This window comes from Dendropsophus ebraccatus, chromosome 8 (genome assembly GCF_027789765.1).
Source record: "Dendropsophus ebraccatus isolate aDenEbr1 chromosome 8, aDenEbr1.pat, whole genome shotgun sequence".
Lineage (NCBI taxonomy): Eukaryota > Metazoa > Chordata > Amphibia > Anura > Hylidae > Dendropsophus > Dendropsophus ebraccatus.
In genome coordinates, this window is record NC_091461.1 from 62,876,838 (window position 1) to 62,904,601 (window position 27,764).

Sequence of the window (27,764 nt, forward strand, 5' to 3'; positions counted from 1 at the left end):
ATCAACAGTTCTGACCTTTTCTTACCCACATATATGTTTTAATCAATAATGTTTAAATCAATAATATTAGATTTGACAAGTTTGGGCATTTTTGCATGCAGCCATACCAAATACAGTATGTTTTTTGGAATTTAGAATTTATTTGCAAAATGACAGAAGTAGGGTGAATTTTAGAGGAGTTTTTTATCCCCTTTTTAAGTCCCCCTAGAGGTTTTTTTTTTTATAAGCAATCATTTGATTGCTTATACATCTCAATGTAGTGCCATTGCATTGCATTAAAGGGAAGCATAACATGAAGGACCATGGCATTTAGGGGGTCAAATGACTGGCATCAGATCTTTAACATTAGAGGTGGGTGTCAAATATTAAGCATTTTTTAAATCAGAAATTGCCCTGGTCCTCATAAATTCCTCTTGAAAACGTATGAATTAATTGACAATTGGGCACAATGATGTGTCAGTACGATGTCAGAATGTGTAGTGACCTGTCTCATTGACATGTGGAATAGTAAATAAATCTATTGATATAATTCCATAAAGAATAACTGAGGAAAAACACAGCTGTTTAAATAAAACTTGCTCAAGAATTGTTATTTCATGGGGAATAAACATTTTAAATAGAACAGACAATTCTGAACAGGGCATTGCCAGTCTTGTTTTTTTTCTTTTTTTTTGCATTTTCTTTAACATGTAGTTCATGTATGTCTGTCCTCTTATGTATCAGAGGGACCATTGGAGTGCCAAACGTATGCACCTGCCCTTGTTGGCTTTTGCTCTTTTATTTCTAAATAAAGATAAATATGTTGCACTATGTACCATATAGACACAGAGAACAGAGTGCTTTCGGAAGCCCCCAAATATGTGTAGTGGGCTTTTATTGCATGTGACTGTATGGCTCCTATACAGTGCTTCTCTTGATGCCGTCACTAATGGAGCTTAGCTGGATTAAGCACTGCTCTACACTTTTGACTAACGGGGAAAAAAAATGACTGCTACCTCTTAAGGGTTCTTATTAATGAAGCACTGAGCAAAGGATTGACTTAGCGCTGCAGCTGAAAGGTAATGGAAGTGAGGTGCATCAATTTCAATTGGCAGCTAATCGTAACTATCCCCTGACCACGTAAAGCTACATCAACCCTTGTTTCTGCTAGAATCTTCCACATTTTTGAAGCCTAGGCTGTGGATCTTTAACAAATACAACACTAAGAAAATTCATTGACATTATCATTGTAGACTAGCTCCCCCTCCTCTGCAAACTCTTCACCCTGTCAGAAGGTGACATTTGCTATTAACCTTATATTGGACCATTTTGTAAATCAATGTCACTTACATTTAATAACAAGTGTAATCAAAGGAATTATGCAAATTTAATTTGATGCTTCTTGAATTATGCAAATCTGCTCCAAATATAATGAGTTCTGACATGTGCCCGGTTGGAAAATGTTTCATTACCTCCTCGGTTATTGCCCTTATTATTATTTTTTGTTCTCAATTATTATTATTTGTTTGCTGGGTTGACATAAGTATTTCTACAGCTTTATTTTCAAACTCACCATATCTGATTCTTAAGGCTTCTTTCCCTTACTGAGCAATAGAACACAATTACAATTTCCACACATATTGCTGGTAGATCATTTTTGCTAACAGGGTCCTAGCAGCAGTATTCCCATTATACGCAAGACATTAGTGTCTGTAACCATACTTTATTTAATCATATGTCCTCAGGGGCCAAGTATCCTCTGATATAACAATATTCTTGTCAGAAACCACAAATAAGGCCTCGTTCAGACAGGCATATTGTACAGCAGGGCAGCATGGCAGCTCAGTGGTAAGCACCAATTGGGACAGGGAGTAATGTTGAGTAATTGCACAGATGTATATGATGCTGCAGAATATGCAATTTAAGCAAAATAAGTAAAGTGTACTCTGTGTTTAACAGGAAACTATGACCAGACATTAGATGCCCTATCTGAGAACAGTATGAGCCTGGTAACAGAAACCCTGATCCTGATTTACCAAAGTAGGTTGATCCTGCTGCTGGTGGTGCATTCAGCTGTGGGTATACAGTGTATACGGTGTCCCGATTCTCCACCAACAGATGATGTTGGTGCAGATAGAGGTTTGGGCTATGTTCACACTACGTAAAACTACGGCTGTTGTTGCCGATGGCAACAACGACCACAGTTTTTGTGCAGCGGAGCACAGCCTATTAAGCAATGGCATCCTGGCCGGAGCGTACACACATCGTATACGCTCCGGCCGGGATCTGTGCGGCCCCGCAAATAACTGACAGGTCCGTTTTCTGCAGCCAGAATTCAGTGAATTCTGGCCGCAGAAAGACCTGTCAGTTCACACAGTGAAGCGAGCGGCTCCGGCATCAGATCTCTGCGGACGGAAAGATCATCCGGCTGGTACTTAAGTGTGAACATAGCCTAAGTATGATTGATTTTAATTTCCTAGTTCTCAGAGAGATAAGCCAGTGCCAGAGCTGTCTGGCTGTGACTTAGGGCCCTATTCCACAGGATGATTATCGTTCGCAAAATCGTTAACGATTAACGATCTCAAACGACCACTATTGCGAAAGGCTTGAAAACGTTTGCTCATTTCCATGGAACGATAATCGTTACTTATGATCGTATTTGCGATCATTTTTTCTTCGCTATTTCTTCGCTATTGCGTTCGTATCTACTGCGAACGACCAAACGACGTCTTATTCAATGTGAACGATTTGCGAATGTTTTGAAAACGAGCAACGATAAAAATAGGTCCAGGTCTTATAAAGCGATCAACGATTTCTTGTTCGGTCATTAATCCTTAACTGCATTTCAACCGAACGATTATCGTTTAGATTCGAACGATTTAACGATAATCTGAACGATAATCGTCCGGTGGAATAGGGCCCTTAGCCCTCCCTTCCCCAAGAGAACAGCCAAATGTTTGATTGTGCTAAACATCTATGTGTATGGGGAGGATGAGAGAGATAACTTTGAGCCTGATGATGTTTATTGAAGGACTAAAGGCTGTCTTTAGAGATACAGTAACTGTATGATGCTGTATGATTGGTTTTGTAAAATAAGTCAAGCAAAAATCCAATAGATAGATATAAAATGTTTTATATGTCTTCTGTCTGTTCAACTCTCTTGGCACATAGTAATTCTGATCCATGAAGAGCTATCCCTCTTCCCTTTTGAGAACAGATTTCCTCTCCTTTGGTAGCCAGCAGCAGTGGACCTCCTCAGGCATGAGAAGTGCTGGTGCAAACACTGGACAAACTGTCCCTGAACTCTCTTCCACTCCTGTCCTCTTGAAATGAATAAAGTCCGGTACTGCAGCATCAGCTCCTATTCATGTGTATAAGAACTAAGGCTACAGTACTCTGGCTTCCCCACTACACTGAGTGTGGAGCCAACTGCTGCTGGTTCCATTCTTGGTGTAGTACTGGCACTGAACAGCTGGTCATCCGGGGGTGTCAGCATACCATTGATCAACTATTGTCTGTTTATCCTGTGGATAGACTATTTATAGTTTTTTTTCTATACAATCTCCTTAAAGATGACCTATTACTCCTATGACCTAGGAAAGTAGTGGGAGATGTAAATATGTTATAATGGAAGAATTCTTGAAGATTTTCTGTATTTGGTGAAAAATGTAGATTAAGAGGAGTATAAAATGATAACCATACCCACCTCTGGTCCTAAGCTGGTCTTCTTTGCTGTTCCATCCCCAAAGGACCTGCCAGATCAGCCAATCTGTGTTCTAGGTGGGACACTGCTGAAGCCACTGATTAGCTAAGCTGAAGTCCTATGGGGTCAGGTGGGTATACAACTTGAAGCGGAGGCCAGTGATCAGGAGTTTTGGCGTGGCAGTTGTAGGAAATCAGAGCAGGTAAGTTTGCCCAGACAACCCCTTAAACCTTACAAGCAGTTGCTTCCTCCTCCTTTAACTGGATGATGAAATACACAGAGAAATGGCTAATAAATAATGTTCTGTTTGAAGCAAACTTCGGGCTTTTGGCAAGAGGTGAAGACATTTTTGTCTGATTAGCATTTTGCTTATTCGCTGCCTATAAGTGAATTATTTCAATAGCTTTGGGATTTCCCTTTGCTGTTTTTTTTTTCCAGAAAATAGGTGATCAATTCTCATTTTTTTTATTCTATGGAATAAAAATACAAATTGATTAGCTCACTCTGAGCATAAGGCTGGGTTCACACTTCACACATTTTTGCAATCCGTTTTTTCCCTCCGTTTTTTTGCATTGACTTCCATTATAAAAAAAAAACATGGATCAAAAAGGATCCCTTTTTTAATGTACACAAAAACGTAGTGAACCTATTTTTTATGTCAGTTAAAAAAAAAAAGGATCCATTTTGATCTGTTTTATATATATATATATATATATATATATATATATATATAATGGAAGTCAATGGAAAAACGTATCAAAACGGATATACACAAATGCATCTGTTTTTTTGCGAAAATAAAAACAGATGACAAAGACGGATTGCAAAAACAGTGTCAACCCAGCTTAAGGCTTTTTTTTGCCATTCAGATGCCATATAGAATCAGATCCCCTTCACATTTGGAGAAGATTCTCAACAAATTTAGTTTTCTCTCTCTACCTATTTCCAGTAATACCGAGTGAAATCCTCAGATTTGCTAATGATTTGTATTTGAGAAAAGTCTTATAGTTTCATACAATTTTTTTCTGAACTGATCTCTGAACTAATATGTCCTTTGTGAAGGGTAACTAACACTTTATTTAAATGGACAGGAAGCCCATAGCCCAAAGCACTATGAGACTTAGGGCAATTATGTAGACCATTGACTTTAGCAGCGGCCTACAGACCTGCCACCAAGTAATAACACTTAACTTTTAAAACCTCTGAAACTGGCATTTTAACAGCTTATACTGTGCTTAGCGTCAATACCCTTAGCGTCTACATCAAGCCCTGCGACCTACCTACCTGTGGCTACGATTCCACAGCCCTGGCTCACAAGTAGCCCACACAATTGGTGAGCTCACCTCCCTCTTTTGCAACACTTTACTAGGCAAACCCTGGAGGAGGCCTTGTGACTCTGAGTGTTCAATGATAATGCAGAAGACCCGCACTATGGCTTCTTCACCAATAACTGCTACTGCCAACAATAACTGCTATAGACAGCCACTTCAGTCTGGCAAGGAAAATGACCTCATGCTCTTAGATACCACATAGGGAAAAAAAAAATTCTCTGGGGGAGGGTGGTATAAGAATGAAAAATATTCACTTTACCGGGTTCTCACAGCTGTGTGTCCAGCTGGCTTGTCCTCCACTTGTGCCCCCTGCTTTCTTTTTCTTGTGATTTGTTGTCTTAGCAGGAACTGCCTGGTTAGCTGGCTACTGGCTGAGGGGGGATAAAACTTTGGCCAGTGATTGGCTGAGTGGGGCCGTTCCTGGGCGGAAAGTAGAGATGAGTGGAGGATTGGGAGCAAAGGACCAACAGCTGTAGGGGATGTGAAAAAGTGAGTATGACAATTTTTTTTCCAATTACACACAAACAAACACACACACACACACACACACAAAGAGAGAGCTAAATATAACAAAATAAAACCCCTTTAAAACTTTTCTGTCTCTCATGCTCAATGTATTTTTGGGAAAATAAAAAACACAGAATATTTATTGGAGTTAAATCAAGTGGATATGTGTGTGCTACTATGTTACTATATTTTAGCAGCTAGTTGGATTTTAAAGGACTTTCAAATTCTTCCATTATATATCTTTTGCTGTTCCACCAGTCATATCATTAAATGCTTTTTTTCCATTTTCTTTTTCCTCAACATATTTTGCTGGAGGGGCAAGAATACAATTCGTTCACTATATATAATATATATGTAGATGAAAAATAAAGTGTATTCTTCTGTCCAGGGCTAATTTGATGTATGACAGTATAAGTAGAGATTTATGCTGACTGCAGTGTGAAGACAAGGGTATGCCATAAGTGGATGGTTTTAAGATGATAGGGGAGAAAAATAAGTGTCTGTCCCCTGCTTTCTGATGCATTGTCATATGATAAATAGAGATTGCTGAATTATCCAGGAAACCAGTTGTAGGTCAACACTCCTATGCTTAAGTTCCCCTTTATTTTGCAGATTCAAGTGGTCTCGGTGGTTAGTCAACAGCTGTTCTCTGCATATATCTCATCTTCTTAATGTATATATTATAACATACCCCACAAAACAGTATTAAGGGAATCTGAAGATAACATGACGCAATGTTATGGTCTTCTGTCCATAATGATTTCCCTGCATCAAGAATCACCATCACTTACCAAATTAGGCTTTGTTTACACACTGTAAAATGGAAAGAAAAAAAACCTATAAAATAGGTATAAAAGCCCCTTTTTAAAAATTAAAAAAATAATAACATGCTCTATGAAAATCTATGGAAAAGCATCCATACACAAATTGTATAAAAATTGCAATTTAGCAGATTCCTTTTTGTTTCATTTTACAGTGTGTGAACCCAGCCTAAGGCTATGTTCACACACAGCAAAAAAAGAAAAAAGTCACCAAAAAATGGTCATAAAAAACAGTGTGAACAGTTTAATCCTTAGGCGACCCTGGACGTACGCTCTGAACCGCCACGGTCCTGGGTGCCCCATGTAGCCTGGGACCGCGGCTATTAGCAGGCATGGTCCAATCGCCATGCCCGCTAATAAAGTAATCGGATGCAGCTGTGAAAGTTGACAGCTGCTTCCGATTACTTGAATGCAGCCATTCCTGGTGTCTAGTGGGGTGGATCGCTCAACACATCCTCCTCCGTCCGGGCTCAGCGCTGATCCCAGCTCAGCACTCGATTGCTTCCGGCTGCAGCAATGAGAGATCAGAGTACTTATACTAGAAGTCCCCCAGGGGGGCTTCTAGTATAGTGTAAAAGTAAAAAAAAAAGTATTGCTATTAATAAAAAGCCCCCTCCCCTAATAAAAGTTTGAATCACCCCCCTTTTCCCATGATATAAATAAAAAAGAAATAAATAAACATGTTTGTTATCGCTTGTTATCGTTTGTTAAACTATTAATTTATCACATTCTTGATCTCGTACGGTAAATGCCGTAAGCGTAAAAAAATCCCAAAATGCAAAATTGTGCATTTTTGGTCGCATCAAATCCAGAAGAATTGTAATAAAAAGCGATCAAAAGGTTGCATATGCGCAATCAAGGTACCTATAGAAAGTATACATGCAGATATATATTTTTTTTAACTAAGATCTCTTGGACCTAAGGCTCTGTTCACACCGTAGAAAACTGGAAGTCAAATGCAGAGCATTCGAGGTTACGTGAACCTGCACTTTTTGTAAATTTGCTCATGTCTAGAAATTAGCCTTATGCTTTTTGAGAAAAGAAAATCCTGGCACACTTCTTTTCCTGCATTTTTCCCAGAAATACTGTGGTCAGATGTTACATGAAATATTAAATACACAAAAAACAATGCTTTCCGATGGTCTTTTGTTGTTTTTTTTGTTTGTTTTTGGATTCGTAGATTTTTTTTTAATGTCCTAGGTTTCTCCAGTGTTTTCCCCATAGGATGTACACTCACCGGCCACTTTTTTAGGTACACCATGCTAGTAACGGGTTGGACCCCCTTTTGCCTTCAGAACTGCCTCAATTCTTCGTGGCATAGATTCAACAAGGTGCTGGAAGCATTCCTCAGAGATTTTGGTCCATATTGACATGATGGCATCACACAGTTGCCGCAGATTTGTCGGCTGTACATCCATGATGCGAATCTCCCGTTCCACCACATCCCAAAGATGCTCTATTGGATTGAGATCTGGTGACTGTGGAGGCCATTTGAGTACAGTGAACTCATTGTCATGTTCAAGAAACCAGTCTGAGAGGACTCTAGCTTTATGACATGGCGCTTTATCCTGCTGAAAGTAGCCATCAGATGTTGGGTACATTGTGGTCATAAAGGGATGGACATGGTCAGCAACAATACTCAGGTAGGCTGTGGCATTGCAACGATGCTCAATTGGTACCAAGGGGCCCAAAGAGTGCCAAGAAAATATTCCCCACACCATGACACCACCACCACCAGCCTGAACCGTTGATACAAGGCAGGATGGATCCATGCTTTCATGTTGTTGACGCCAAATTCTGACCCTACCATCCGAATGTCGCAGCAGAAATCGAGACTCATCAGACCAGGCAACGTTTTTCCAATCTTCTACTGTCCAATTTCGATGAGCTTGTACAAATTGTAGCCTCAGTTTCCTGTTCTTAGCTGAAAGGAGTGGCACCCGGTGTGGTCTTCTGCTGCTGTAGCCCATCTGCCTCAAAGTTGGACATACTGTGTGTTCAGAGATGCTCTTCTGCCTACTTTGGTTGTAACGGTTGGCTATTTGAGTCACTGTTGCCTTTCTATCAGCTCGAACCAGTCTGCCCATTCTGCTCTGACCTCTGGCATCAACAAGGCATTTCCGCCCACAGAACTGCCGCTCACTGGATGTTTTTTCTTTTTCGGACCATTCTCTGTAAACCCTAGAGATGGTTGTGCGTGAAAATCCCAGTAGATCAGCAGTTTTTGAAATACTCAGACCAGCCTTTCTGGCACCAACAACCATGCCACGTTAAAGGCACTCTAATCACCTTTCTTCCCCATACTGATGATCGGTTTGAACTGCAGGAGATTGTCTTGACCATGTCTACATGCCTAGATGCACTGAGTTGCCGCCATGTGATTGGCTGATTAGAAATTAAGTGGTAACGTGCAGTTGGACAGGTGTACCTAATAAAGTGGCCGGTGAGTGTATGTGCCATGTTTTACAGCATTAATAAAAAAAAAAAGGAAAAGGCTGCAGTCAGTAGTGAAATATAAAACACAGTAAAGCAACATTGTGCAATTTTAACTTTTAACTACATGCTCCCCCCTTTATAGGTTTCCCTATAGGTCATAAAAAAACGCCAGAAAAAAAAGCTCATTAAAAATATATGATTAACAAGATGACACATAAATGGTTAAACAACACAAGAAAAAACATCTAAGTGTGATGGAGGCCTGAGGGAGAAGAATTAGATAGAGTTATATTGGATTTAACAGCAAAAATCTGAATGGAATTTTTGTGTATATTTTTCTATATGTATAACCCTACAAGCCCTCACATATTGTTCCTAGCTCAAATAAAATCTCCTAAATAATTCTAGACATGACTTTGTACATACCACATATCATCCTCAGTATACTCTAATAAAGAACAGGTACGTGCAGGTGTTTGCTCACCATGTACACCACTGCATATTAATTGTCTACATGCTACACATCTTGACTTGATTTCCAAGGTCTAGGTTTCATCTCTATTTTTATACACTATGGGATTTGATCACTCTATCATTTTCACCATTTCTTCATAGTACAATCAGATTTCAGATGGTGCTTCATATCAGTAAGGCCTTTGGGAGTTGGCGAACTTTGGCTGAGGTGTCAAACACAATGTCAATAAATGAGGATTGCACAGTTTCTCAATTTCCTCCGTAGGATTGCTGATTTAATGCCTCAAGACAGTAACTGTCATTAGGAGGACGTGAAAATAAATGAAGCTAATTTCTGGGTTTAGCTATATCAATATCTTCCCGAATCTCATGAATCCCATAGTGACAACTTTGTGCTCGAACAGAAGATAACTGTTGTCTCTCGGTTCTCTATTTTTCATGTAATTGTCAGGCTTAGCAGCCAATATGTTGGATGCACCCAATTTGCTTAACATTAGGTATCAAGCAGTTTGTTGTCAGATCATGTACTTGTTAAATATTCTGTTTTGCTACTTGAAGCCTGTTTAAAGTTTAATCCATGTGTTATTTGTGTTATAGATCATCATTTTTCATACTTTTCATTACACTGTGTTATATAATGTTAATCCTTTTGATGCTGATTTCACACATAGTATTTTAGAGATAAATTTTAGGGGGCTAAAATGTTGCCGCCAGATGTTATTTGAAAGTCTACTGTAAGATACGATAGTGTCTGTGCCAGGAACCCACTGGTGCCAATTGGTCAGGGAAGGGAGAGGGAGACACGGACAGTGAACCTTTAACTTGTCCCCGCCCACTGTCCCTACCTACTTGCCTCCGACAGTCCTAAGGGACTGCGGACAACTACAGAGACAGTCTCTTACCTGGGACAAAGGTGGAGCTTGGAACACAGACAAGACAATATAAACAGAAAGGGATGGACCACAGGCCGAGGTCACAACATGCAAATAGCAGAGGTACAGAGATGCAATCACTAGAGATGAGCGAACCAGACGAGGTTCGGGTTTGTATAAACCTGAACTCTCGGCTTCTGATTCCCGCTGTCTGCCCGCTCTGTGGAGAGGGTGGATACAGCCGGAGGACCGCCTGGAAAACTGGGATACAGCCTATGGCTATGTTTCCCAGTTTTCCAGGCGGTCCTTAGGGTGTATCTACCCTCTCCATGGAGCGGGCGGACAGCGGAAATCAAAAGCTGAGAGTTCAGGTTCAAGTATAGCCAAAAGCTATAAAGTCAGGGAAGTCAGATAACCAGGGAAGTCAGGAATGGAAAGCCTCAGATAAAGCAAAGGAATAACAAAGAGATAACACAGCAAATACCAGCACGCTATGGATCCTAGTGTAATGGTATGGAAATAAGGGTACTGATTACCTTTATGGGAAGTCATGGACCCGGTCCAGAACGCGATTGGACCAAACACACACATGAAAACAGAAACTGCAAGGGTAAATGGGAAAGCAAATGTCAATTACTGTGGCAAAACAGAGGTTAACAATAAAGTGGCCAGAAGGAAATCAGCAGAGCAGACATGGGTGTAACAGGTAAATAATTAACAGAACGGGGTGGTATTCATGGGACGATTTTTCGTAACAATAAACGATCTCAAATGACCGCTATGGCAAACAATCTTAAATTGTTCGTCCTATTACACAGGACAAAGATCGTTACTTACGGTCTTTCTTGCGCTAGCTGATAGACCAGGGAATGACTGAACGGGGTGTTATTACATTCAACAATATTTGAACGATTTGTGAATGATCAACTATGAAAATAGGTCCAGATTCTATCAAACGATCAACAATTTCTTGTTGGTCGTTTAATCGATGCCTGCTATTACACAAAACGATTATGGTTTAAATCTGAATGATTTAAGGATTTTTCAAGTGATTGTCGTCCCGTGTAATAAGACGGAGTTCAGACTGAGTTCAGATAAACGCAAAACAGAGCACAAAACAAAAACAAAACTAAAACAATTTTTATGTGATATAGGAATACATAGATGTGTGCATTATATAAATAGCTTTTGTCGTTGGTGTAGTTTTGTGGTCAGTGACATGTGCTTCTAAACACAGCTTGTTTTATCAGTGCATTGATGATTAATCTTCTGGAAAACCATGAATGGTGGGTCATCTATGCAAGTTAGCAACTGGAAATTATGGAGTCTATATATATACACTACCGTTCAAAAGTTTGGGGTCACATTGAAATGTCCTTATTTTTGAAGGAAAAGCACTGTACTTTTCAATGAAGATAACTTTAAACTAGTCCTGACTTTAAAGAAATACACCCTATACATTGCTAATGTGGTAAATGACTATTCTATCTGCAAATGTCTGTTTTTTGGTGCAATATCTACATAGGTGTATAGAGGCCCATTTCCAGCAACTATCACTCCAGTGTTCTAATGGTACAATGTGTTTGCTCATTGGCTCAGAAGGCTAATTGATGATTAGAAAACCCTTGTGCAATCAACTTCACACATCTGAAAACAGTCTAGCTTGTTACAGAAGCTACAAAACTGACCTTCCTTTGAGCAGATTGAGTTTCTGGAGCATCACATTTGTGGGGTCAATTAAATGCTCAAAATGGCCAGAAAAAGAGAACTTTCATCTGAAACTCGACAGTCTATTCTTGTTCTTAGAAATGAAGGCTATTCCATGCGAGAAATTGCTAAGAAATTGAAGATTTCCTACAATGGTGTGTACTACTCCCTTCAGAGGACAGCACAAATAGGCTCTAACCAGAGTAGAAAAAGAAGTGGGAGGCCGCGTTGCACAACTAAGCAAGAAGATAATCACATTAGAGTTTGAGAAACAGACGCCTCACAGGTCCCCAACTGGCATCTTCATTAAATATGACCCGCAAAACACCAGTGTCAACATCTACAGTAAAGAGGCGGCTGCGGGATTTTGGGCTTCAGGGCAGAGTGGCAAAGAAAAAGCCATATCTGAGACTGGCCAATAAAAGAAAAAGATTAAGATGGGCAAAAGAACACAGACATTGGACAGAGGAAGACTGGAAAAAAGTGTTGTGGACGGATGAATCCAAGTTTGAGGTGTTTGGATCACAAATAGGACGTTTGTCAGACGCAGAACAAATGAAAAGATGCTGGAAGAATGCCTGACGCCATCTGTTAAGCATGGTGGAGGTAATGTGATGGTCTGGGGTTGCTTTGGTGCTGGTAAGGTGGGAGATTTGTACAGAGTAAAAGGGATTCTGAATAAGGAAGGCTATCACTCAATTTTGCAACGCCATGCCATACCCAGTGGACAGTGCTTGATTGGAGCCAATTTCATCCTACAACAGGACAATGACCCTAAACACACCTTCAAATTGTGCAAGAACTATTTACAGCAGAAGCAGGCAGCTGGTATTCTATCGGTAATGGAGTGGCCAGCGCAGTCACCAGATCTGAACCCCATTGAGCTGTTGTGGGAGCAGCTTGACCGTATGGTACGCCAGAAGTGCCCATCCAACCAATCCAACTTGTGGGAGCTGCTTCTAGAAGCGTGGGGTGCAATTTCTCCAGCTTACCTCAACAGATTAACAGATAGAATGCCAAAGGTGTGCAATGCTGTAGTTGCTGTGAAAGGAGGATTCTTTGACGAAAGCAAAGTTTGATGTAAAAACAATGTTATTTAAAATACAAATCATTATTTCTAACCTTGTCAATGTCTTGACTTTATTTTCTATTCATTTCACAATGTATGGTGGTGAAGAAGTGTGACTTTTCATGGAAAACACAAAATTGTTTGGGTGACCCCAAACTTTTAAATGGTAGTGTATATATCATAAATGCAAGAATCTGGGGGACATTTACTAAGAAGTCTAATGTGTGTGAATATTCCATTGTGGGTAGGTGTTTATTTTGTTCCAATATATTGTGTGTGATTTATGAAATGCATCTAGTAAATGCATCTAAGAAAAAAGTCATAAAAAACTCACCTGGTGTTGACCAGACATAGGCCTGCACCCCTTTTTGCGACTTTTTAAAATGATAAATTGGGCGCAAATCCCAGATTATGTGAATTCTGGGGTAAATACTTAAAACGGGCAGATTAAGAAAAAGTATCTAAAAAGTATTCACTAGTCAAATACTGGTTCATACATAGAACTTGAAACAAAAATGGGCAAACAATCCAATTATTCACCCAAAAATAGGCATAAAGCCCTTGATAAATTTCTCCCCTGGTGTTCGCCCAAAGGTAAAAATTTGAGGAGACAATAACTTCCAACCACACATTGGAATCAAACGTTCAACCTTGGTGCAGGAAAGATGAGCCATATTGCTTGTAGAAACAAACAAGAAAAAGGTTTAATGTTAGCAATGGGTTTCTCAAACACAGTGTATCCCAACATTTAGTGGAAATGCACAATAAAGACTTTGGAATTTTGATAATTTTACCCATTGAGCAAATCCCAGATTCCAGAGAAAACAGACAGAAAGTGTTAAATAGAAGAGAGGCATTCTGGATCTATAAATTAAAAACTCTAGTACCAGAGGGCCTCAATGAGACAAGTGAGTTTGGGACATAATCATCTTACTGTAGGTAATCTGTTAGTTTAGAAGTCCCTCTGACTATGAGAAGTTTTTTATGTAGAAAAGTATGTATTTTTGAATACATTTTCAGGCTATTTTTCCACACAGTATTTTTGATCAGTATTTTAACCAAAACCAGAAGTGGATGGAAAACACAGAAAGGCAATGTTCACATAGGCCGTTGTTTTAAAATAATGGTTATTATTTGCCATTAAATGACGGCCATCCATAAAATCTCAACAGTGTGTGAAAATAGGCTTTCTGTGTTTTCAATCCACTACTGGTTTTGATTGCAAAATTCTGGCCAAAATACTGAGCAAAAATACTGTGTGGGAACATAGCCTAAGGTGTTACTGTTGCTAGTAAAAGGTAAATGACTCTAGTTTTGATTGTTTATGTATATTTATAGGGCATAGTTTTAGACTATGCCCTATAATGAGTATGAGTTATGAGTAGATCATTTATATGAATTTTTGTTTTAAAAATATTTAATATTCCCATTTAGTTTCTTTCGCTCCTTCTGGTTCACCGTGTGCCCTTGCCGAGGCACAGCACTCCCGCTCTGATTGAAGAATTCTGTGAGGTCAATTTTCTTCTAAATCTTCTAAATGTAATTGTAGAACTTGAAAGCTATCTGCAACATCTTCAACTTGTTGAAAGGCAGAATCTGTAGTTGGTTTCTGTTCGCTGAGAGATAGCAGTGATATTATGTCTATGGGGACTTTGCATGTATATACTGTACTCATGGATCCATGCCAGGTTTTAATTGCCATATTTTAGTTTGTTTTCAGGTTAGTTCCATTTTTGAGCAGTAATCCAGTGCTGTTTCCTCCAGAATATTACACTATAAGGCTATCTTCACACAACATATATTTTCGTAAAATCACGGCTGTTGTACAATGGCCGTGATTATTATGGAAATATACATTACCTTTCCTTCTATGGGATCCCTGCCCGGCGCCGCAAATAACTGACATGTCAGTTGTCTGCAACTGGCCGTATAAAGCCATGTCTGTGCACACTATGGAGTGCGCGGCTCCGGCCGCTTGCTCCATAGTGTGCTATGGGGAGTTCTGATGCGGGCGCGCACGGATGCCCCCGCATCAGAACTCTGCGGCCATAAAGATCATCCGGCCGGGATGATCTTTTCAGAGACCGGCCTTTCCGTGACCCAGCTGCGTCATGGAATGGCTGGTCTCTTACAACGTGTGAACATAGCCTATAGTATAGCGCCCATGTGTTTTGCATTTTTGTGTCTTTTTTTTTTTTAATTTGAAGAGAGTAATGTCACACATGGCATTTTTTGGGAAAAAATATTTCACAGCAGTGTCTGGTGCAGCGGATTCTACTAGGAGTCCTTCGTGTATATTTTACACTCCTTTTAAATCTTGGCTTTGGCTAAGAAAACATTTCCAGACATTCTACTGTTTCCGATTAAGTATGTTTAATTTTATTGCACTGAAAAAACATGGTCAACAGTGACATCATAGAAAACCAATTTCAAAAGAAACAGTCACCGGCACTGCTCTATCTTGGCTCACGACATGGGATCCCACGGGTGGATAAGGATAGGAGGATAGATTACTGGTTGGTGCTCACTACTGAATGGGGTATACGACGATTTCAAACATCCAAAAAGAGAGGAAAGAGGAGGGCACTCACCATATAGCGTGATCTTCTTTCTTTATTTTATCTTTATACGTGCATTAAAAGTACTGGACACATCGGGCTTAGCGAGGACGCCAGACACCCACCAGATCAGGTAACAGCTGTTTCACGCGCATGCGCGCTTCTACAGACCAATGCACGTGTAAAGATGAAATAAAGAAAGAAGATCATGCTATATGGTGAGTGCCCTCATCTTTCCTCTCTTTTTGGATGTTTGAAATCATAGAAAACCACTGTTTTTGCTCAGGTGCTGCTTAAAACTTCAGAATTTCATGTGAGCAATATTAACCACCAAGTGCATCATCCCATAAAGTATAAACCAAGTATAAGCAATTGTGTTGTGCCACTTAGTAGGAACAGTAACCATTAACCCCTTGCCGCAAAATGACGTTCCTGGAACGTCATGTAAAGCAGGTAGTTCCCGCAACATGACGTTCCAGGAACGTCATGGCTTCCCTGCCTCCCCCCGCTGTCCCTATAGAAGATCGGGCAGCAGGAGGATGCTATGTCACACAGCATATTCCTGCTGCCTCTGCCCGGAGGGGAGCCGCGCTCCCCCCGGGCAGTTAACCCCATAAACGCCGCGGTCAATGCGACCGCAGCGTCTATGGGGAGATCGGGCGATCGGGCGGCGGGGGGAGGCTGCAGCACGTTGCCTCCCCCCACCGCCACAACTAGTATGTCCCCCGGCCCCCTCCCCTTGTCCCCCGATACCGGAGATCACCGCTATTACCATTATAGCGGTGATCTCCGGTACCGGGAATTACCGGCGCCGCCGAGAGCTCTCATCTCCCCCCACCGTGAATCCACGGTGGGGGGAGATGAAAAATGTCCCCTCAGACAAAATCTGCACTGAAAATGCTAATTGGCGCTCTCTTCCTTCTGAGCCCCGCTGTGTGCCCATAGAGTGGACTATGCCCACATATGGGGTACCGTTCTACTCAGGAGAACCTGCTTTACAGATTTTGGGGTGAATTTTCTCCCTTGTTCCTCGTGAAATTGAGAAATTTCAAACTAAAGGAACATATTATTGGAAAAATTCGAGTTTTTCATTTTTACTCCCTACTTTTTAATACTTTCCTCTAATACCTGTGAGGTCAAAATGCTCACCACACCCAAAAATGAATTCTTTGAGGGGTGTACTTTCCAAAATGGGGTGACTTATGGGGAGATTTTACTCCGCTGGCACTACAGGGGCTCTGCAAACTCACCTGGCGCTCAGAAACTTCTTCAGCAAAATCTGCACTGAAAATGCTAATTGGCGCTCCTTCCCTTCTGAGCCCGGCTGTGTGCCCATGCAGTGATTTATGCCCATGTATGGGGTACCGTTCTACTCAGGAGAACCTGCGTTACAGATTTTGGGGTACTTTTTTTCTCCTGTTCCTTGTGAAATTGAGAAATTTCAAACTAAACTAACATATTATTGGAAAAATTCAGGTTTTTCATTTTAACTGTCTAATTCTGAATACTTTCCTCTAATACCTGTGGGGTCAAAATGGTCACCACACACTAAGATGTATTCTTTGAGGGGTATACTTTCGAAAATGGGGTGACTTATGGGGGGGTTTCTCTCTGCTGACACTACAGGGGCACTGCAAACACACCTGGCGCTCGGAAACTTCTTCAGCAAAATCTGCATTAAAAAAGCTAATTGGCGCTCCCTTCCTTCTGAGCCCCGCTGTGTGCCCATACAGTGGTTTACGCCCACATCTGGGGTACCGTTGTATTCAGGAGAACCTGCCTTACAAATTTTGGGGAGCTTTTTTTCTCATGTTCCTTTTGAAAATTAGAAACTTTAATCTAAACGTATATATTATTGGAAAATTTTAATTTTCAATTTTTTTTTTACGGCCTGATGGTGAACACTTTCCTCCAGCCACTGTAGGGTTAAAATGCTCATTATACCCCTAGATTAATTCTTTAAGGTGTCTAGTTTCCAAAATGGGGTCACTTATGGGGGTTTCCAGTATACAAGCCTCCTAAATCCATTTAAAAAAAGAACTGGTCCCTAAAAAAAATCCATTTTGGAAATTTCATGAAAATTTGATATATTGCTAATAAATTTCGAAGTCCCGTAACACCTAAAAAAAGTAAAATATGTTTACCAAATTATGCCAGAATAAAGAAGACATATTGATAATGTGATTTAGTAACTAATTTATGTGCTATGACTTCCTTTTTTAAGAAGCAGAGCATTTCAAAGTTCATAAAATGCAAATTTTTCTAATTTTTCATGATATTTTGATGTTTTTCACAAAAAAAACACAAAATAGTGACCAAATTTTGCCACTAACATAAAGTGCCATATGTGACGAAAAAACAATCTCAGAATCGCTAGCATACTTTAAAGCATCACTGAGCTATAAGCGCATAAAGTGAGACAGGTCAGATTTTAAAAAATTAGCTTGGTCATTAAGGCCAAAACAGGCTTTAGAGGCAAGGGGTTAAAGTGAGATTTTTTTTCTTTCAAATCAATTGGTGTCAAAATCCCCATAGAAAACCTCACATAGTAGCTAATAAGTATGGGAAGACTTGAGATTTTTTTTATAGAAGTAAATTACAAATCTTTATAACTTTCTGACAATAGTTGATTTGAAAGAAGCTAAAATTATTATGTTAATTTGTTTTCCCTAAGACCCATTGGCATCACAACATATGGGGGTAAATTCGCCCCTGCGAGCCCCTGGGACGAAGGAATATTTAATGAAAAAATAACAATTAAATTTTAATCCCCTCCTCCATGAGGTATAAATAGGCTCCACCTCCCCCTAGACCTCAGTCTAATTATAAAGAAACATAAAACACAGGGAGGGAGTCTTGTGATGCCAATGGGTCTTAGGGAAAACAAATTAACATAATAATTTTAGCTTCCCTTACGTCCCATTGGCATCACAACATATGGGGAATTAGCAAGCATTATCCCCAATGGGCGGGTTATTTATTACGTCCGCATTAAGAACAGATCTTGCAAAGGTTGTTCTTGACAAGAAAGAAGTATCCAGCCTGAAATATCTCACAAAGGTAGTCAAAGACGACCAGGTAGCTGCCTGGCATATGTCCTCAAGTGGCACAGCGGCACGCTCTGCCCAAGTGGAGGCCACAGCTCTAGTAGAGTGAGCCCTGGTAAATTCTGGTGGATCCAGATCAGCAGAAGAGTAACATAAGGCAATGGAGTCACAGATCCATCTGGATATTGAAGGTTTTGAAGCCTTTCTCCCCTTGTTCTTTCCTGTGAAAGGGATAAAGAAATTCTCGTCTTTACGAAAATCACCTACTCTATGTAGATAGATCTTGATAGCTCTGGATACGTCCAATAAAGAAAGATCCAAGTCTTCTTTAGATGATCCAGTAGGAGAAAATACAGGCAATACTATTGGCTGGTTGATGTTGGCAAATGAAGCCACCATAGGCAGGAATCCTGGAAGGAACCTAAGGATAACTTTGTCTTGGGAAAAAATCACGTATGGAGGTGCGGAGCCAAGGGCTTGAAGTTCTCCAACTCTCTTAGCAGAGGTAATGGCTAGTAAAAGAGAAACTTTCAATGTTAACATGAAGTCTACTTACTCCCAAGGCTTAAAGGGAGGAAGACACAGGCGTCTCAACACAAAGGATAAGTCCCATGGGTCTACCTGCTTTACCAGGTAAGGCCTAGTCTAGCCTTAACAAAATTCTTTACCTCCCAAGATCTGAAAGAAACGTGAGTTTAGGTGTGCAGAGAGGGCTGCTATCTGCACCTTGATGGAACTAGGTTTTAATCCTTTATAGAAGCCTTCCTGTAAAAACTCCAATGACTGTGGAGTAGAAGGTTTAAGTCCATCAATACTCCTGCTTGCACACCAATCTTGAAAATCTTCCAAATCCGTGCATAAGATTTATTTGTAGTGCAACTACGAGCGTGAGAAAGAGTATACTATACCTTCTCAGAAAAACTAGAGTCCAATACGGTCCTCTCAGTCTCCGAGCTGTCAAGCTGAGGCTGGAAAGATTCCTGCACAGATGTTGACCCTGGAATATTAGATCCGGATGCAGAGGTAATCTCCAAAATTCCCCTCTGCTCATATTCATGGGCAGGGTGAACCATGACCCCTTCGGCCAGAAGGGAGTTATTATTATTACTGACGACTGATCTAGACTGATCTTCGTCAAACTGTGGGAATCATGGCTATGGGAGGAAAGATATACGCCAGCAGGTATGTCCATGGTATTGTCATTGAGTCCACTACCGTGGCATTGTCTGCCCTGTAAAGGGAGCAGAAATTCCTCAGTTTGGCATTGCTTGCTGATGCCATGAGGTCTCTCTGAGGAAGCCCCCACCTCTGGGTTAACTGAATAAACACTCTCCTTGAGAGAGACCATTCCCCCGGTAATGTCAGGCCTCGACTCAGTCAATCCGCCAATATATTGTCGACACCCCTGATATGAATCGCAGAGAGTCTGGTTATTCTGGTTTCTGCCCAACAGAAAAATCTTCTCTACTTCCCTGAGGAGAGAAGGGGATCTGGTACCTCCCTGTTTAGGTACGCCACACAGGCCATGTCGTTCATCCGGATTCTGACTGCTCTCTGTAAAATAGGAGGAGAAAAATGAAGAAGAGCTAGGTAAATCGCTCTAAGCTCCCTCACGTTGGAGGGCAGAGCGGATTCCTGTTGACTCCAAGATCCTGCAGTCGTGATGACTGTCAGATGAGCTCCCCAACCTGTTCCTGAAGCATCTGTCGTGATGGTTATCCAGTGTGGTTCTGAAAATAAAACTCCATGTTTGACTTGTCTCCACCACATTAGAGAATGTCTTGTTTGAGTCGATAGAACATGCATCGCATCCAAGTCCTTCAGTCCTCGGTTCCATACTGTTAGTGCTTCTCTCTGAAGAAATCTCATGTGCCATAACGCCCATGGCACCGCGTCCGCAGCTGAGGCAAGGAGCCCTAGAAAGCGCATTTATGTTCTTATGGATACCTGACGAGGAGGAATTAGGAATTAAGTCTGATTTCTCTATGTTGATAAGCCAACCTAATTGTTGAAGTATGTCCTGGACATAGTTCAACTGAACTCTCAGAAGATCCTGAGTCTGAGTCATAATCAACCAATCATCCAGGTAAGGGATAACTTTATCCCCTGTAAACGGAAGCGAACCATCATGGTGACACTACCTTTGTGAAAACAAAGGGTGCGGAGGTATTCCGGATGGAAGGACTTTGAATTGTAAGTGTCTTACCTTCCCCTGGATTTGGATGGCGAAGGCTTTCCTGTGAGCCTTCAGAATCGGTACATGAAGATATGCATCCGGTAGATCTATGGTGACCATAAAATCTCCCTCCTGGAGGATAGATTTTACCGATCTTATGTTCTCCATGTGGAACGTCTTCTTTACGATGCACCTGTTGAGATATCGCAAATCTATAATAAGCCTCCAATTTCCGGATGGCTTCAGCACTAGTAACACTGGGGAGTAAACTCCCTGACCGATCTCTGATAGAGGAACATCCTCTAGAGCCTCAATGGAAAGGAGGTAAAGAATTTCTGTCTCTAGGACTAAGTGTCTTTCTGGCTTAAGATTTCTTGACAGAAGAAATCTTGGAGGAGGAAGAGATGATAAATGAAGGACATAACCATTTTGAATAATATTTAACACCCAGTGATCTTTTCTTAATTCTTCCCAGGCAGGGAGAAACAAACTCAGACGTGTTCCCACTGGACAGCTTCTGCGTCAGAAGTCTGGTTTCTTGTTGGTGTCCTTATTCTGTTGCTTCCCAGAACCTCTTCTGGAATAGTTTCTTCCTCGACCTCTGTACTGGTATCTCCCTTTGCCTCGCTGAGATTTTGCTCTGCGAAAGGAATCACCGCTCTTATAGGACAATGGTAGGGACTTCCCCTCCTTGTCAGACAATTCCTCCATTAATTTATCCAGCTCAGAGCCAAACAGCCTACCTGGCTGGAACTCCATATTACAGAGCTGAATTTTGGAGTTAGCATCTCCAACCCAGGGTTTTAACCATAGCGCCCTTCGGCAGCGGTTGAGAGCGTACTAGTTTTTTTACGCTAACCTGGTTCCCTGAGATGCATCATCGCAGAGGAAGTCAATGGCCATAATGACCTTTTTTAAGGAGCGAAGGACCTTGTCCCTGCTAGCTCTACCTTCCAAATTTTCCTGGACCTTGGTCAGCCATCTTCTTAGGCTTCTAGAAACCTCAAAAGAAGAAATGGAGACTGCCCCTTGGGCTGCCGATGCCGTATATGATCTCTTGAGGGCTACCTCCACCCTTCTATACATCGGATCCTTAAGATTGGATCCGTCCTCCGCAGGCAGCACAGTACATTTTGACAGTTTGGCTATGGCCAGGTCCACCTTTGGAGGCTCAATCCAGTCCTTACATTGTTCTTCCTTGAGAACATATAAGGTCTTAAACCTCTTGCTCAAACCCGGAGCCTTTTCCGGTTCCTTCCATGCCGCCTGTAACATAGACAATGAAGTCTTACCCACAGAAAAAGCCCTAGGCTTTTTTGAGGAGGACCAATCCTATCCTCTTCTATTTCCTCAGGGTGTATTTCAGCTTGCACAGCTTAGCAGAGCTTGTGAATTCTATCAGCTGTGAAATACCCCCTGAATAATTCTTTCTCATCTTCAGAAGTAGAAGAGGTTTCAGAAGAAGATGATGAGTTAACTTCATCAATCACAGTAAAACTGAAAATGACCATAATCCTACAGCCATAAAGTAATATACTCAAAGGCTGGGAGTAGAGAGAGAAATACTCCATTTGGTCTTTAACTTAGGACACGGGCGGCGATTCTCATTAGCCGCTAAAGTCTTTTGCACATAGTACTTGACCCATACAACTACATCCTGAACATCAGGCTCCTCATATGTTTAGTTCTGCATGAAGGACAGCGTACTTAGGCATTATAAATATTTTTAGGCATTCATAAATATTTTTATGAAAGAAAGGATGAATCTTATCTGGAAAAAATGATCCTCCTACGGTATCCATAGCCGTCAGGTAGTGGAGTCTCACACTCGGCACATGAAGTGCTTCCTTAGAAGGTCTTTTACCAGCAGCAGGACTGGTCTTCATTTCAGACATCTGCAAATAATCAATGTATTACAATACATATAAACCACTAGCCTGGCTAGAGTGATATCGGAAAGAGACACTAGGTGGCAGCAACACTTACTTTTAAGTATATAGAAGAGAGATCACAGCACTTTGCACTCAGATGTTTTCTATTAGATCCAAATGAGCCACAGAAAATCCTTCCAGAGGAAGACAGCCAGACCTAGAGGTAGCAACAGCTTACCTTCTGCCTTGAACACACAGCTAATCTGGCATGCAGAGAGCGCGCGCCGCTGCCGGCCCCCGGAAGTGACATGACGCTGATGCCGCAGTGCTGAGACGCACGCAGCGCCGATGCGTTCCACAGTCGAATGCGACTGGAAGAAAAGCCAGCGGCTCGGGTGACACGCAGAGTGCGTTCCAAGACGCACTAGGTAAGAAAAACTTAAAAGCTAAGACCTGCAGAAGCAAATATCAGGATACTACCTGGACACCGGCTCCAGCGGCATCCCAGCAATCATTACCTGGAGAGAAAACCTGAATGCAACAGGTTAACAAAGCATAAAAACGGAGGAGGGACAAAGTCCCCTAGGGCTAACAGCAACGAAGTAAAAAAAGACTGAGGTCTAGGGGGAGGTGGAGCCTATTTATACCTCATGGAGGAGGGGATTAAAATTTAATTGTTATTTTTTCATTAAATATTCCTTCGTCCCAGGGGCTCGCAGGGGCGAATTTACCCCCATATGTTGTGATGCCAATGGGACGTAAGGGAAAAAGATTTTTGCTGGACAACCCCTTTAAGCTTGCTGTGTTAATGCTGAGAAGAAAAGCAAAGCTAAGCGTTTGTCCAAAAACATTTGCAACATTAATGAGTAATGAGTAATATGTAGTACCTTCTTGCATATAATATTCAATGTATGTGATGTCCAATGTAATAAAACAAATAAACAACATTAAAAGGATTAGGTTGGCAGCATGTATTTTCTTCTCTAATAAAGCTCAGGGAGGTAGTATTTTACAAAATCTTAAACTTATCTCGCATGATTCTGCCCAGTGCTTCCTGGAACGTATCATCATAGGTCTATTCAGCCAATCAGCGGCCAGAGCTGTGTCCCATCTCTCCTTCTGATGAGCGGGCCTATGATGTCATATCCCTAAACCTAGAGGGGATGCACAGATGGGACCAGTGCTCTGTGATTACCCCCTCCCTGAGCCTAATTTAAAAAAAAAAGCTGCCTGGATAATCCCTTTAATGTAAAAATTTTAAAACGCTGCCCTAATTATAATTATTATTTATATTAAGTACTACTACTGTTGCATAGTTTTATACACTTAACATAATAGTGCAAATAAAGCTCAATACATCCATCCCAACAGTTTACACCCACAAAGAACACAACAACCCATCTCCTTTCCTGATTTTATGTTAAGTCAAATTCACATGTTAATAATTGTAATTCAACAAACACGACTTCCTGAAATCTATTGCATTATCTTAGATAAGAAGAATATAAAGTTCACAGAAAGCATATAACAGACTGAATGAATTACCTTCTGGGGATATCCGTAGACTTTAATTGCCACACTTTGTATGCTAAATAGATTTAGATTTTTTCTTCAAGGAAGTAAAGCAAGTTCAACTTTTTCCTTCACCGACATTAGATATTGCAGATTAATAAACATTAATGGTAAATTAAATTATAAAGGAAACTGAAAAATGTAAAGGTGCAGAAGATTGGTGTAAAACATAATATTAAGTTATAAAGGAATATTACTGGGGACATTATCACAAATGTTATTATATTCTAAAACTTCCAGTGATTATTGTTACTGGATGATGATCACATTTCCAGCTGATATGTGCATTAAACGTGGGTAGCGCTCCTATAAATATGAGAATAACAAGACAGATTTGGGTCAGGACAAGGACATGCATAGAAAAGATGCAGTTTGCATTCATTACGGGTCACAGACTAGAATTATCCTGTCAGGGTATTAGCTGGTGTAAGCTATATTTAATTAATAGTCAATTAAACGTTTTCTCTATGTGTTACTAAGCATGGTATTTAACAATGTATTACTAATGTACTCTTTCAATAGGACATGATCACCTGTGCCTGTTTGGTAATCTGTCTATCTATCTATCTATCTATCTATAATTAATAAATAAATAAATGCAACTTACAGTAGAGTCACTGTCATTAAAAATAACATTAAACTTGTTTTCAGAATCGGAGTCAGCTGAGACCCGCTGTGATCAGGAGATATAGCTGGGGAAGCACTCCAGCACTCCACTCCTTATCCACTTGCTAATTCAGACAATGTAGCCTCATAGACCTACAGAATTAACCAATCAGGAGATACAACTGGGGAGTGGATCGCATTGGTACTGCACTCGTTCTCTGACTACATCTCCTGATCACAGCGGGTAAAAGACAGTGACTCTGTGACATTGAAAAATCTATTAAAATAAAGGTATTAGAAAATTGAATTTTCAAAGTACAGTATATAAAATCGATCATTATATAATTTGTTGATTGTCTTCTTAACATACATCAAATTGGATAGCACTAGAGATGAGCGAGTACTAAAATGCTCGGGTGCTCGATACTCGAGATGAATATTTCCCGATGCTCGGGTGCTCGTTTCGAGTAACGAACCTCATTGAAGTCAATGGGAAACTCGAGCATTTTTGCAGGGGACCAAAGCTCTCCACAGGGAAGGTTGCCTGAAAACCTGGAAACCTCAGAAAATGATGGAAACAACATGTAAATGGACAGGAAACAGCAGGGGCAGCATGAGGATAGGTATAGCTGAACTACAGATCCCAGCCAGCCAAGAGAATGTCAGTATCAGGACAAATTGACTACTGACAGCTGCACTACAAGTCCAAGCCAGCAGCCAAGAGTAGCAAAAAATAATATGTTTTCATAATTTTAAGCCCTTAGAAGGACTGTTGGGTTCTTTGTGTCGGATTCCTACCTAACCGCACACTAATTCCCTGCCTAACACTCTCCCTGACAGACAGCAGCTCTCTCCCTATGCTCATCCAGCCGGCGTCTGAAAAAAAGCTGCCAAAGATGCAGGAAGAGGAAGATGCCATTGTCTCGAGTATCGCAAGATGCTCATCCGAGTAAGGAGCACCATCGAGTACCCTAATACTTGAACGAGTACCAAGCTCGGACGAACATGCTCACGCATCTCTAGATAACACTGTGGAGGCTTAATCTGTATTTAAAAAAAAAATGCATAGCTATCAGGTAGCTGAACCCACACCTCCAATAGTAAACGAAAAGCAGCAGCACAGAAAACCCCACAGAACTTTGCTTTTTTATCCACCCATGATACGGCAATGTTACAGCTGTATGAAGAAACAAAGTGGGAGATTTATCAAGATAGTTAGATTCTCTTTGTTGCCCATAGCAGCTAGTCAGAGCTCATGTCTCAGTTAGATTTCTTGTCTCCTTTACTATAAGACAGCTTAGGCATGAGTGACCCATCTTAGTGGCTGCCTGAAGATGGGTCATAACCAAGGGCAACAGGGTATCAAAGCAAAGAAGGCACATGGGACATTAGTAAGTATATATATTTCTCAGACAGTAAATTTTTAGATTGCTTGTGAATATGAAACATGTTTCATTCAATTTGTCAGCACCTGGACCTACACCTGCTGACAATGTAGTGTAGGTGGCTGGCCCCTTGTGAGCATGGTATCTGTAGTAAATGCTTCAATGAGGAGTAATAGCTCACTATTCAAACCTCACCACAACTCCTACCTTTTTTTGCTGCATATTTACTGCTGTCTGGCCTCCTGCTCCATGCATGCGCCGCTCATCTCTTGGGACGTGCGCTCCTGATGATTGGCAGTGTCAGTAGCGCATGTCCTAAGAGATCAGCGATGCATACAGTGATGACAGCATGGAACAGGAGCTGCACCACCATGACAGTATGGAGCAGGAGGCCAGACAGCAGTAAATATGCAGCAAAAAGTGGGAGCAGGAAGTAGTGGGGAGGTGTGCCAAAGTGCAGCACAAACGCCAAGCCACTACTCCTCTTTGACTCTTGATGACAGTGGGGGACCCATTGTGTAGAATCTACTGCAAGGACACATTTACTACAGGTACCATGCTCACAAGCAGCCAGCCACCTACACTACACTGTCAGCATCTGTGGTCCGGTCCAGGTGCTTACAGATTCTCTGTAACATAAAGCTTTGGTTTAGACCTATTTTATTTTATGACACAACTCCTTTAAGTATTTTATCCTCCTCAGCTCCTCATTGTAAAACCTATCTCCAGATTTATCAAACTGTGTGACATACAAACTGGTGTAAATTGCTCGTAGCAACCAAGGTAACAAAGTAAAATGAAAGCTGAGCTGTGATTGGTTGTTGTGGGCAGTTTACACCATTTTCTGTTTTACACAGTTTGATAAATCTAGGCTCTAATCTCAGTATCATTGGTGCACAACCTGCGGCCCTCAATCTGTTGCAAGACAACAATTCCCATCATGCCTAGACAGCTCTTCAAAACTAAAATTGTAGTTTTGTAGGGCTGCAGGTTGTACACTGCCCTATATGCTCTGGTTTTACCATTGAGGGATCAACCCAAAAGTTTTCTTTTATAATCTTTTTTTTCTTTTTCCTCTTTATTTCTGTTCTTTGCTCCTACAGCATTGTTGTTCTAATGTGTGCCAGGCAGCCATCAATGAATAAAAGAAGAATGGACTAACTCATTAAAAATATTTGCACTGTATATTTTTTTTTTCCGGTCTATACCAAGTAGTTTAAACCATAAGTATTTCTATTTTAGAAAAAACATATCACCTATCAAATGACTTATAATGCAGGATAAGTATGATGTAGTGAACATAGGTCAAAGCCATAGAGATTATCAAGCTCTGCATAGGCTGTATGACCTTGAAACAACAACTGAAGGTGAACCCAGTCCCTTTATACTTTACCAATGACTATATTTACCAGTGCAGCTGGATTGTGAACATTTAATGAGAATTTAATTTCTCAAGTTGGGTCAACAGCACTGAACATGTGTTTTGCCCTTTAAGGGGTCGTTAACATGGTATGGGGACCAGAACGCAAGCTCTCTGTACAGCGGGAGACGAGCAAACACATAAAGAGCCATTCTAATTGACGGTTTGGTACTAAAATGAGGGTCTCACAGTAGGAAGCTAAGTAAGGAGCCAACCCATCTAGTACTTTT